The following is a 13,884-nucleotide window of genomic DNA, read 5'->3' on the forward strand; positions in this document are numbered from 1 at the left end:
AAAACCCCTGGAACACGTTGTGTCACTGTCACCTTAAATACATTAACTGTTTAATACTTTATATATATATATTTAGTGTGTTAGGAAGGCGATTAAAATCACATGTTTTATTATTAATATTAGTGACAAATGAACCACATGTCCACGTAAATAAAATGTTGGGCAAGATATTTGGGTTTTCTAATATCTTGCCCAACTTGTTTTCGGTCAAATCCAATTTCATTGGTCTCCGGTTACGTTTCATGCGTTCAAGCTGACGCCCAAGCGTGACTGACTGACTGGCTGTGCTGTTTTTCATGGCAAACAGGGAGAGTAGGCTACATGATTGTTGCAACGTTATCATCCAGGCATTTCGGAAAACATTTAGGTACCTTTTTGGAAATTGGCTAATTGCAGATGTGTGTGGCCTGACCGGACATTCAGCTGAATTCATTTATTTTCGATTCAGAGTTATTTGCAAAACTTGTTTGCCGTCCACTAACGTTAGCGACAGTATTTGTCAACTGCAGTGCAGTGGTTGCCAACTGTAACGTTAGCTTACGTTTGCTAGGAAGGATATTGTAACAGGCTAGCGTTTTACGAAGAAAGCAGAGACCGGGTGTGAATGACACTGAAAGGAGAGGTAAGGGTTTATCTTGTAGGAATTTGTGTATGTGTATTTTAAATTAACAAATTACCGCTACATGTAGTTGTAGTTATGTAATGTTGCGCTACGAAACAAGCTAAATCAATACACTGTACAGCTTTGCTACTATTCTATTTCAAGCTAGTCTTGTTTCAGCTAGCGTATCGTTATTTTGCTGTCTAGCTAAGTTAGGTAGATGCTTGTAAGTTGGTTAAACGTTAATGACATTATGACACAGTCCCGTTGGTTAATAGTCATGTTTGACAAGATTGGAATAACAAACCTGTTAAGCTACTGAATTGTTAAAGAGCAGTAGTAACGGGCTAATTAACAGTTAACGATTTAGGTGTATTATTGTATTGTTCAATAGTGTACTAGCTAGCAAGCTAACTAACAAAGATAAAGATTCAAGCTGGTGCTGAATATGACAGCTGTAATTTATACTGTCAGATCAAGATGTACAGCCTTTGGTGGATATTGTACTGTGCTTTACCTAACGGTAGGGAAATTAGATATATAGTTTGTGCTGTAGTCCGTACTGTAGATGGCTTTATAAAATACGCTGTTTTCATGAATGCATTACAAACCCCCCAAAGTATTAGTTTTCACAAATCTCTTAGTTTGTTTTCTGCAAACCTAACTATGTGTTGGATCTTCGATTTGGGTGGGGATGTTTAAGCCAAAGTTGCATCCTTGTGGTGTGAATGTTTGGCATGCACACATACCATGACAGAAGATCATTCTGAGAAATAGGATTTCCTTTACACAAACCTCTGTCAAAGGTTGTTGCTGGTTTGTTGACAAGGAGGAAACATGCCGTTGATCTTGTTCCAAGCATTGACATGAGGCTAATTTAAGCAGAATTTAGCTCTACATTAGTATCTTATATTTGAATCTCAGCTCAGCAAATACAGGTTATTCCAATGTGATAGTTGAAATCTGACTCTCGCTATTATGCTGCAATCCTGATCACTAACTGCATTAGATGGTTTTCCCAGACCACGATTAAGCTATGTTCTAGACTACCAAACACTTGGATTACATTTAGAATTTACATTGAACATGTTTTGTAGGCCAGGAATATAGCACTTGTTTGTCTGGGGTGAAAAGGCCAATATTTCTGTTACTTCAATACTTTGTATAGCAAACTTAGCATCAATCTTCCCTTTTGCTCTTGTGTATAGCAAATAATAAAGACAGCCTGCAATATCTGCACTTAAACCTGATACTAGAACAAGAGTGAGGCCTCTAGAGTGACATTCATTCTCATACTGATAGCCCCTTATTGTCCAAATAGGTATTTCTGTTGATCCAGATGATCTGTTAGCTGGCTTAAGTTCTAGTTCAGGTCAGGGAGGTTGCATATTCAGGGAGTTAGTAGGTCTTACTAGCTGACTGCCAACTCAATTCCTAAACGGTTTCCTAATGTTACTGTCTTAAAGAAGGTCCTCGCTATTTTTATCCACTGGAAACTAAATAGGTTAGGCCTAGTCTAGGGCTGGCCTCTAGGCAAACTGCCAGATCTCTGGCTTTGTGTGATTAGGCCCCGAATGTGGCTCTTTACTCCCTATCAAATCTTAAATTTGACAGTGACATAATCTGCTGCCCCTAATTTGGTGCCTATACTATGGATAAGGCTCCTCACAGTTATATACTGTGTTTATTTGTGATTTTGTGGTTCTAATATATTGTTCACCATATGTCTTCTGAAGAGGGAAGTCATGGAATTGTAATTGCTGAAAACAAATTTTTGAAGATGGAGAGCAATTAGGAAATTACACTGGAGATTTAGTGCAGTTAAAGCAAACTAACACAAAACGTTAATATTGTGATTAGGGGTGCACGATACATTGACTCAATACCGTTACAGCTACACGAACATACCCTATGGAGCATGCCACGTGACGTGTTTGCATGCTTCGACAGCGTGTGAAGACAGAGGCTGTTTATCAATTTGCATTTTTATATATTTGTATTTATTTATTTAGCATTCACATCATAAATACAATACACATACAGTATACAGGGGGGAGATGTAAAGAGAGACATTACGGCATGTTAAACATTGAGCATTTAGAAATAGTTTTCATGGCTTTAGGCTTTGTAGAGTCGACAATAGTTTACAAATACAGATCAAACTTATTTTTGAATGTACAAAAGATAGGCTTAGCATTTGAAAATGTACATAGGTGGATATGGTGCTTGGCAAGAAACAAGAGTACGTTTAAAACAAAGGAAATACCATTGTCATTACATTTTGTAAAGCCTAAATAAACAAATTCATGGAGAGAACAAAGTCCTTAAAGATATTTAACTTTATATAGTTAGACAAAACCGTCCAGAGGGTCTTGGTATAGGAGCAGTCCCAAAAACGATGGCTTATTGTTTCATCATGTATGTTACAGAAAGAACATTCTGGTTTAACAGTAGAATTGTATAATACAAGTTTGCTTTTCACAGGATAACATTTATGAATTACCTTAAATGACACTTCAAGCACTTTGTTGGGTAAAAAGTAATCCTTATACAATTTCCAGGTTTTGTCCCAATTAATGTTGCTATAGAGATTGTTCCAGTAAGGGATAATAGCTAGTGTAGACACCATATTTTCAATGAAGATAGATCTGATTTTGTAATTGACTGTTGAACTATCATTTAATAGACAGCTATCCCCTATACAAATGTTTTGTGGGCCAAATGATGGAGGAAGACAATTTTTCCCTTTAGGACTCGACCTAAGCAACATCAATACACCATTAGGAATTGCATCGAAAACAATGGCAAACTCTTTGTCTGTAATAGGAAATCCATATTAATTAAGGAACTCTGTGTAGGAGAATAAAGAATCATTTTCATTCAAAAGTTGACTAACCAGTAGAATATTTCTGTTAACCCCAGACTTGAAGAATAATTATTTTTGTATTTTATGTCTTTGTTATTCCAAATTATGTATCTGTGAGGGGAAAAGTTGTTTGTATATCAGCAGCCAAGAGGAGAGCATTTGCTTATGAAAATTAGAAAGTTTAGTTGGAATCTTATTAATATCGTAATTACAGAAGAGAAGGAAGCCCAAGCCTCCCAGAGTATTAAATATATGGTTAGGTACAAAGTTCCAAATTGAAGTAGGGTTTTCAAATCTTGTTTTTATCCATTTGACCTTGAAGCTATTATTTAAAGATGTGAAGTCTATAAAGTTTAGGCCTCCATCCTTACTATCCTGCATAATCACAGATTTCTTAAGTAAATTAATTTTGTTTTTCCAGACAAAGCTAGTGCGGAGTAGATTACCCCTTGATTGTCCATCTGACTTTGTTACCAACATTTTCCCTTTATTCGAGAGATCTCCCTGCAACCAAGAATTTAGTTTAGTCTGGATATTTGAATTTTTTTCCCCCCTTAAAATGTGGTCTTTCATTATGGTAATACCAAGATACTTGACCTCTTTATTTGCTGGGATAAAATATTTTTCAGAATTTAAACATGAACCAATGGGAAATAATTCACATTTATAGATATTAAGACAGAGACCAGATGCATGTGAAAACATTTTGATATAGTCAATTGATTTAGCAATTTGTTCTCTCTTTTTTAAAAACAAGGTGGTATCATCTGCTAACTGACAGATTGTGATTATCCTATCCCCTAAAGTTATTCCTTCAATGCATTGCTGAGGTGCCATGTTGCTTTTTTATAGAGGCATTGCTATCGTGGTATAAAGTTTTTATAGCAGAAATGAAAAATTGTCCAAACCCAAAGACCTCTAAGACTTTCATAATGAAGGGATGTTCTAGTGTGTCAAAGGCCTTATAAAATTCCAAGAAAAGGAGGAAGCTATTGTCTGCAATAAGGTCGGAATAATCTATAATGTCAAGTACCAATCGCACATTGTTACTGATCAGTCTTCCCTTCATAAAGCCTGATTGAGTTTTATCAATAATATTATCAAGCAATTTTTTTATTCTTCTTGCAAATAATATAGCCATAACCTTGTAGTCATTATTCAAAAGACAAATGGGGCGCCAGTTATCTAAAAGATTATCTTTTTGGGGCTTAATGATTAGAGTAATAAGGCCTTGTGTGAAGGTTGGAGGAAGGTCGCCTAGCCTGATGCTTTCTTTGAAAACTTCTAGTAAAAAAGGGGCATCCTCTTTATAGAATACTGCTGACAAGCCATCAGTTCCAGGAGACATATTGTTTTTAAGTGCACCAATAGCTTCCAACATTTCTTGTAGCTTGAGGGGAGAATGACATTCACATTGGCTTTGAATTAAAAAAATATATAATCTTATCTGGCTGTGAGAATTTTCATTCATGTAATTTTTCACGAAAACCTTTACAGTGGTCAGACACAATCTTGGTATTTTTAACAATGGTATCGTTTATTTTAAGTTTACTGAGTGAATTTTCTTTTTGAGTTCTGTTTCTCTAATTTGGAGAAGGAACTTGAGTTTTGATCACCGTCCTCCAACCATTTTGTTTTGTAATTCTGTCAGTTTGAGCCTGTCATTATTTGATATGTTTTCATTCTCTTTACTGGCCAGAGAAATAAGTCTGTTTATAATACTTGTTTGTTCTGATTTCTGCTGTTTAGAAATGTTGGCTCCAAAGTGCATCATACATTTTCTAACCAATACTTCTCATGATAAGCCTCTTCCCAATGTTCAAGGATAATGACCATCAGGATCCAAAAAGGAGGATAACACCTTACCATTTAATTTGTTCTTTAAAGTAAGCACAACAGCTGCTCAGTTTGAGCCATTGGCAAACCAAATGCTGTCTCCCCATTGGGATTTCCAAAAGTTTTCATAATTTTAAAGTGGAATGTGACTCTTGAATAAAAACAAAGTCGGTATTGAAGCCATTGGCAAAATAAAGCTTTGCATTTTACGTTGTCTCTTAAACCCCTTGCATTAAAAGAAAGAATTGAAACAGTATGAACCATTAAAGTATAGAATCAGGAATAGATAAAGGAGATGAGCTCCGTTTATGAACCTTAGGAAAATGCTATTACAGCAGAACTATCCCCGTGGGTAACCTCTTAATAATTTAAAGGAAAATTGTAGATCTTGTCGTATAGTCAGATCATAACTATTAGTAAATCCTTTTCAGCCAGAAAAGAAAAAGAAAAAAGAAACATTAATAACCCTGAAAAAGTTGGAACCTTTTGTTAGTTCAGGAGGTAAGGAAACATTACATTGTCAATTAATTTAGTAAGAGTTACCAATAAAGTACAGTCTTAAATAAACTAATACTCCTCCAAAATGAAACAGTACAATACCTCACAGTAAATAGTTATATAAAGATCTCCTTCCCGTCAACAAATGCCCGGGGGCATACATAGTATGCAGATCTGCCTTCTTTCCGAGTCCTTTCTATTATTAGCCAGAGCCGGATTCTTCTTTCGCGGTCCTGTGGTTTTCCGGTATGAAGAGCGAGTTCTTGGCCGCTTTCCAAACTGCGTCTCGGTAGAAACGCCATCCATCCATCTTCTTCTGCTTATCCGGGGCCGGTTCGCAGGGGCAGCAGTCTAAGCAGAGATGCCCAGACTGCCCTCTCCCTAGACACTTCCTTCAGCTCTTCCGGGGGGACACTGAGGCGTTCCCAGGCCAGCCGGGAGACATAGTCCCTCCAGCGTGTCCTAGGTCTTCCCCGGGGTCTCCCCCCGGTTGGACGGGCCCGGAACACCTTCCCGGGAAGGCGTTCAGGAGGCATCCGGAACAGATGCCCAGGCCACCTCAGCTGACCCCTCTCGATGTGGAGGAGCAGCGGCTCTACTCTGAGCTCCTCCCGGGTGACTGAGCTTCTCGTATCTCTAAGGGATCGCCCAGCCACCTTGCAGAGAAAGCTAATTTCGGCCACCTGTATCCGGGATCTTGTCCTTTCGGTCATGACCCAAAGCTCATGACCATAGGTGAGAGTAGGAACGTAGATTGCCCGGTAAATCGAGAGCTTCGCTCTTATCAGTGATAAACTAAATTATCACTGAGCAGGGAGAGTTCATATTAGGATGTTGCATCTTACCAAGCCTGTGCACAGAATCAGCAACTCGATTTTGCCATTGTGATCTGGGCAGGTGTTATGGCAGATTTCGATGGCTTTTTTTCTTATGTTCTCATTTTGTTCCTCTGTGACACCTGTTAGCCGCAAATTCCATTTTCTCCTATATCGCACCAATTCTGCCACTTTGACATCTAGTTCCGTGAAGTTCTTCTCAGCGTTACAAATTATTTTTCCACTTGCGTTGTTTTACATTTTACGTCAGCTAATTCGGCAGCCAAAAACTCAACTGTGCCTTTTAAATCTTCTATGTTTTTTTCCAGAATATCGGCTCGATTGTTAATTGTTGCTGACAAGGCGGAAATTGTACTTTGAACTAAGTCATCCCCCGTTTTGCCTCTTTTGGAGGCCGGGGACTTAGACGGTGAGTCTGGTGTAGGAGGGATATCCACGGAGGCGGTGTCTGAGGTATTTGAGTTAGTAGTGATGGTGACAGATACACCCAGTTTTTTTTTTTGCGTGTCTTTCATAACATCAGTTTCGCCTGTACGTTGTTATTTAGCTATTTATATGATGAGAAAAGAGCATATAAACTTGTCAGATATGACTGGTGTGAGCCAGAAGCGTTCGTAGTAGTCTTTAAAGTTGTCAATTCAACAGCTTAATTATCCCAGATAAATACATGCGTTATAACAAACTACACTGACTTTGTTATATGCCTTTGATAGATACAGAAAACAATTTCCTTCATGTTTAAAGACTGGAATTGGGGGATTGTTTGAAAAAGGGGTCTACTCTCTCTTCAAAATAATACACACTATAGCCTCATTGAACATGACTATAGCATGGACGGAATACGTGAGACATGTCTTGATGAATGTGTTGAAGAAGGAATGCAGATGGCAAAAACTCTCTGAAAAATTCTGTAACCAGATTAGAATAATATGTCTTGAAACTAATGACATGGATTTGTCAGATATAAGTAAATGGGAGTGGTTTAAATTTCGAGTTAAGCAACAAGCTATTGAAGCTGGTAAGAAAATAGTTTATTATGTGAAAAACCTAACATGACTGTAGAAGAGACACATGAGTTACACACGCTTCAGAACGGATTAGATGATATATACTTGGAGAAGGCAAAAGGCGCCTTTGTAAGATCAAAAGCCAAATGGATTGAGCAGGGGAAAAAAAAAACATCATATTTTTTTAGCCTTGAAAAACGGAGACAGACCAAAGAATGTATAACAAAATGGAAATATTATTCAAGACAAAAAAAAGATAACAGAGGAAGTTTGTAAATTTTATGGTAATTTATATAAGAAAAAATTTAAGAGTGACGATTGTGATACCTTTTATGAAAAGTGTTAACGAAAATGTAACTAAACTAACAGATGAAGACACATTTTTACTAGAAAAAGATATAACATTAGCAGAAATTGAAACGGCTTTAAAACAAATGAAAAACGGTAAATCACCGGGCATTGATGGTTTATCTATAGAATTTTTTAAGACTTTTTGGACAGATATTAAAACTTTATTATTTAACGCGTATCTCGATTGCATAAAAAATTGTCAGTTATCCCCAACGATGAAAACTGGTCTGATAACTTTGTTGCCCAAACCCAATAAAGACTTATTATTGTTAGATAATTGGAGACCTATTACTCTACTTTGCAATGATTATAAATGACTAGCTTTGATATGCTAACAGAGTAAAACATTTCTTGAATGTTAATAGACGAATTTCAGTCCGCCTTTATTAAAGGAAGACATATTCATTACAATGTGAGACTGATTATGGACATGTTGGATTACCAGAGCCTTATTAATACAGAAAGCCTAATATTGTTTATTGATTTTTTTCAAGGCATTTGATTCCATCGAACATGATTTTTTACTGAAATCGCTTCAACTTTTTGGGTTTGGGAATAACTTTTGTAAGGTTATAAAAATGTTTTATGACCAAATATATAGTTATATTTCACTTCAATCAGACTTCACTCCAAGAATCAAAGTCTCTTGTGGAATAAGAATTATTCATTATCTGTATGCAGCTTTTGGCCTATTTTGTAGTAAATAATAAAGACCTTAAAGGGATAAAAGTTTGTGACACCGAATTGAAAATAAGCCAATTTGCTGATGATACAGTGATATTTCTAAAGGACAAATCAATTCTTCAGAAGGCTTTAAATGTGATTTCTGTTTTTTCCAGGGCATCAGGCCTTTGCCTTAATCTTAAAAAATGTGAAATACTACCTTTGTTTAATTGCATTGAGACTAACTTGGAGATGATTCCAGTTAAAAATGATGTAAAATACTTAGGCATTCATCTATCAAAAAATGTGGCAATAAGAGAATCCAAAAATATCACAGAGAAATTTGAAGAAATAAAGAGAAACTTAAATAATTGGTTAGCAAGAGACTTAACTATTTTAGGACGTAACCTATTGTCAAAATCAGAAGGGATTTCAAAATTAATTTACCCAAGCTATTCTCTTTATATTCATGATCAATATTGCAATATCATATTCTGTCAATATTGCGCAAACCTAATTTTGATTTAGTAAAAACAATTCAGTTTCTTTAAGAAATAACATACAAACGTAACAAAATTGGATCTTTCTCCAATTAACATTCCCTTTGTAGTACTAGCAAATGGCATGCCTTTTGGAATGCAGAATTTGACTGTAAAGCTTTAAGGCGGTCTCACTCACTTGTACACTTGGTTGTGTCTGGGAAATTTATTTTACAATCACAGTCTACCCATAAATATCCCTCACTGCATTGATGCTGTATCATGTTCTTGTATTACAGTTCCAATTACTGTACACTCAAGTTATATGAAGGTTGATCTGTCAAAGGACACTGACTGTGCATTAAGTTCAAGTGTTTGGTAAGGAATACCAGACCATTTCAGTAGTCCAAAAAGGCTACTGTACAGTCTTGTCCAAGCTATCTAAATGGGAAATGTAAAGGCTCTTGCTATTGACCTGTTGAAGGTGAAGTTTGCTGCTGTTAGGATAGGATGGGTGTTTGCAGCTTAAAGTAAATCCAAGGCTAATAAAAAAAAAAGCCATTAGGCCTCTTTTATGAGCCAACTCATATCAGACGTACTATTTGGTTGCTTGTTGACATGCTTTATTTGGAAAAGGAGTTTGGGTTGGCAGTCAGGGTGGTGGTGTACGCAACTTCACAATGAATTAGTCTAGACTAGAACTAGACGTCTGGAAGGTTGGTTGGCTAGACATTGAGGGTAAAAAAAGAAAAGACTGTGTCCATAGGGATAGTGTGTCAAACGTTTAACTGGTCATATGCCTACTGCTCAGCTGCAATGTGTAGCCTCCCTGTGCTGTGTTGTAACAGACTTGAAGAGAATGTATTTATAAATTAAATCACAGATGGTTCATGTTACTTTATTCCTACTGATTCTCTTGATACTCTGCTGCCACTTACCAGGTGATCGCTGCAAACTATTATGTGAATCAGTTATTCACTAGCCACAGCCATATGTCAATTTTGATCAAAAGGTTTTGTTACAGAAAGGACATCATCCCTTGGACAATAATTAGTCATTTTAATTTAATGTCATCCAATGAAAAGAAAATGTGTAAAAAACTTGCAATCAGATTCAAGTTTTAGTTTTAAATGCTAAGGCTTTGGTCAGAAACAACTTTTGTCAAAGCATAGACAGTATTAAGTCATAGCCTCTATGGCCACTGCAACATTGGGGTAAATAATTTGGAATTCACATTTTGACAGAATCCTTTTTGATTCAAGCCTAATTACTTAAACACATTACTTCTCAATCGACATAGCAGGTACACCTACTTCAAGAGAATGCTGGTTTCACTATTGGGGTCAAGGGACGAAGAAAAGCTTTGACTGGGCAGACTAGGTGTGCAAACCACCTGTTTTTGCAGAATGAAGATCTTGGGTGTTTTTTTTCAGGATCCATAAGGGCGTTAGGTGGTGGGTGTTGTCACCGGAGTGCCAAGGGAGTAGCCATTAGTGAAGATGGCTTGTCACCTCACAGATTTTTATTTATTTTAGAGGCTCCTCCCTGTCTTGATAATGTAAGACAATTTCTTAAAATTCTACACATTTCTCCCAGGAGCTGATAAAAATCTTTGTAATAATAAAGCAAATTGTCTGCAACTCTGAACAATTTCCATGTAGCTGAGAACAGTGGCATTGCAAACATTGCTCACCCGTGCACCATTTAGTTTCTTATGTATTGATTGGTGAAACAAAATGTTTTGATGGTACCCCATCAGCAACATTTCGTGTCATACTGTTTTGAATATTTTTGAATACAGATGTTCAAGACCTCTAAAATATTTTACGTTTAAGCGAAGTCATTTAGCAGATGCTCCTATCCAGAGCGACTTCCTGATAAGTAGATGGATGAGTTGATCTCTAGCATTAGGCCAAGTAATTGTTGAAATATGCTGATCAAAACATCTGTAAAGATACAAGTAATTTTAAAGAGTAAAATATGGAATGGATTGTTCAGGTGATTTTCATTACAAAGCAACCTGTTTAGTTGTCAATGCATATCTAGAGCAGCCTAAGCATACGGTATGTCCAAAAGGCTACTAATTGAGAACCGTGCCATGTCTAATCAGGCAAGTTCTCTGTCTAGAAAACCAAGGCTGCATGATTTGGATAAAATATTGGATAAAAATTATTTTGACAAATACTGCAATTCCGGTTATGATTTGTGATTTTCAAACATGGGTATAAACAGTGTAGATAATCTCACTTAAAAATAGACATAATAGCCTACATAATGTGCTATTAAACTGAATAATAATCGAGTTAAAGTTCAGTGTTCTCTATTTTATACATATTACCAATTTAAAGTTGCAGCCTGTGTCGCACTATTCCATTTATCTGCTCATTTAATGCAATGGCGTTTGCAGCGTTTGCTATGTTTTTGCCCTTGCCTTAGCTGGTTAGGCAACATTTCTCAACCCTTGAGATACATTTTCTTCCATAATAAGTTTGTTTGTAGGCACTGACACCGAAACTTAATAACCATGCTGGGACAATATATATTGGTGCCACTCGCTAACTGGAAGCAGACGTCTTCGCTAGCAGTTGTAGTGTTAACTCAAACTAACATTGAAAAACCATCAAGTATTTAAGCAAAATTAGTCCAGGTATTTAAGTACCTAAATACCTACAGCACCTGCAAGAAAAACAGTTATGGACATATGAGATATAATATAAAACTATTGCATTAAAACTGTCAATCATTGCTAAAACTATCCAGGTTTTATTAATGGTACTTAAATGTGCAAAATGTACGCAACAGTTTTACACTGAAGGTCTAATATTAAAGTATTCCTATACACACACACACACTGTACTGGTAAAATAATTTTTGAAAACCTCAATTTTCCCAGTTTTTATTGATATTCACATAGTTTAATGTCTTAATGTACTCTGAATTGAAAGCAGAGAACTAATTAAAGATTGGAGACAAAAAATAGATAATGGAATTGTTTTGTTCAACTAAATGTAATCTACATTTTTGACATATCAAAGTAGCCACCTTTTGCAGACAAAACAGCCAAACACACAGGTGGCATTTTTGCTATAATGGAAATCAAATATAGTTTGCAGAAAGTAGTATACAGTGGGGAGAACAAGTATTTGATACGCTGCCGATTTTGCAGGTTTTCCCACTTACAAAGCATGTAGAAGTCTGTAATTTTTTATCATAGGTACTCTTCAACTGTGAGTGACGGAATCAAAAAAAATAATCCAGAAAATCACATTATATGATTTTTAAGTAACTAATTTGCATTTTATTGTACGACATAAGTATTTGATACATCAGAAAAGCAGAACTTAATATTTGGTACAGAAACCTTTTTTTGCAATTACAGAGATCATACGTTTCCTATAGTTCTTGACCAGGTTTGCACACACTGCAGCAGGGATTTTTGCCCACTCCTTCATACAGACCTTCTCCAGATCCTTCAGGTTTCCGGGCTGTCGCTGGGCAATACAGACTTTCAGCTCCCTCCACAGATTTTCTATTGGGTTCAGGTCTGGAGACTGTCTTGGCCACTCCAGGACGTTGAGATGCTCCTTACGGAGCCACTCAGTTGCCCTGGCTGTGTGTTTCGGGTTGTCGTCATGCTGGAAGACCCAGCCACGACCCATCTTCGATACTCTTACTGAGGTAAGGAGGTTGTTGGCCAAGATCTCGCGATACATGGCCCCATCCATCCTCCCCTCAATACGGTGCAGTCGTCCTGTCCCCTTTGCAGAAAAGCATCCCTAAAGAATGATGTTTCCACCTCCATGCTTCACGGTTGGGAGTGTGTTCTTGGGGTTGTACTCATCCTTCTTCTTCCTCCAAACACAGCGAGTGGAGTTTAGACCAAAAAGCTCTATTTTTGTCTCATCAGACCACATGACCTTCTCCCATTCCTCCTCTGCATCATCCAGATGGTCATTGGCAAACTTCAGACGGGCCTGGACATGTGCTGGCTTGAGCAGGGGGACCTTGCGTGCGCTGCAGGATTTTGATGGTGTGTTACTAAAGGTTTTCTTTGAGACTGTGGTCCCAGCTCTCTTCAGGTCATTGACCAGGTCCTGCCGTGTAGTTCTGGGCTGATCCCTCACCTTCCTCATGATCCTTGATGTCCCACGAGGTGAGATCTTGCATGGAGCCCCAGACCGAGGGAGATTGACCGTCATCTTGAACTTCTTCCATTTTCTAATAATTGCACCAACAGTTGTTGCCTTCTCACCAAGCTGCTTGCCTATTGTCCTGTAGCCCATCCCAGCCTTGTGCAGGTCTACAATTGTATCCCAGATGTCCTTACACAGCTCTCTGGTCTTGGCCATTGTGGAGAGGTTGGAGTCTGTTTGATTGAGTGTGTGGACAGGTGTCTATCATACAGGTAATGAGTGGAGAACAGGAGGGCTTCTTAAAGAAAGAGAGCTGAAATTCTGTGAGAGCCGGAATTCTTACTGGTTGGTAGATGATCAAATACATATGTAATGCTATAAAATGCTAATTAATTACTTAATCTTACAATGTGATTTTCTGGATTTTTGTTTTAGATTCCGTCTCTTACAGTAGAAGTGTACCTATGATAAAAATGACAGACCTCTACATGCTTTGTAAGTAGGAAAACTTACAAAATCGGCAGTATATCAAATACTTGTTCTCCCCACTGTATACTAGTTTGAGGAACAGAAGCGTTCAATTTGCATTGGTCTCTTAATTTTAACCCTTCTGT

The 13,884-nt window shown here is 37.3% G+C and overlaps 1 protein-coding gene across 5 annotated transcripts in view; it reads left to right on the plus strand.

Moving 5' to 3' along the window:
- Positions 1 to 276: 276 nt before the first annotated feature.
- The window catches only part of LOC105029281 (probable E3 ubiquitin-protein ligase HERC1), a 186,036-nt gene continuing 172,428 nt past the window's right edge, over positions 277 to 13,884 (plus strand). For 4 of the 5 annotated variants that reach the window (XM_020044405.2, XM_034297070.1, XM_020044408.2 and 1 more), the window contains exon 1: positions 277 to 622. The gene's annotated coding sequence lies outside the window, so the exon portion shown is untranslated. The remainder of the gene's footprint in view (positions 623 to 13,884) is intronic. The other variant, XM_020044406.2, reaches the window with a different exon arrangement.

This window comes from Esox lucius, chromosome 14 (assembly GCF_011004845.1).
Source record: "Esox lucius isolate fEsoLuc1 chromosome 14, fEsoLuc1.pri, whole genome shotgun sequence".
Classification (NCBI taxonomy): Eukaryota; Metazoa; Chordata; class Actinopteri; order Esociformes; family Esocidae; genus Esox; species Esox lucius.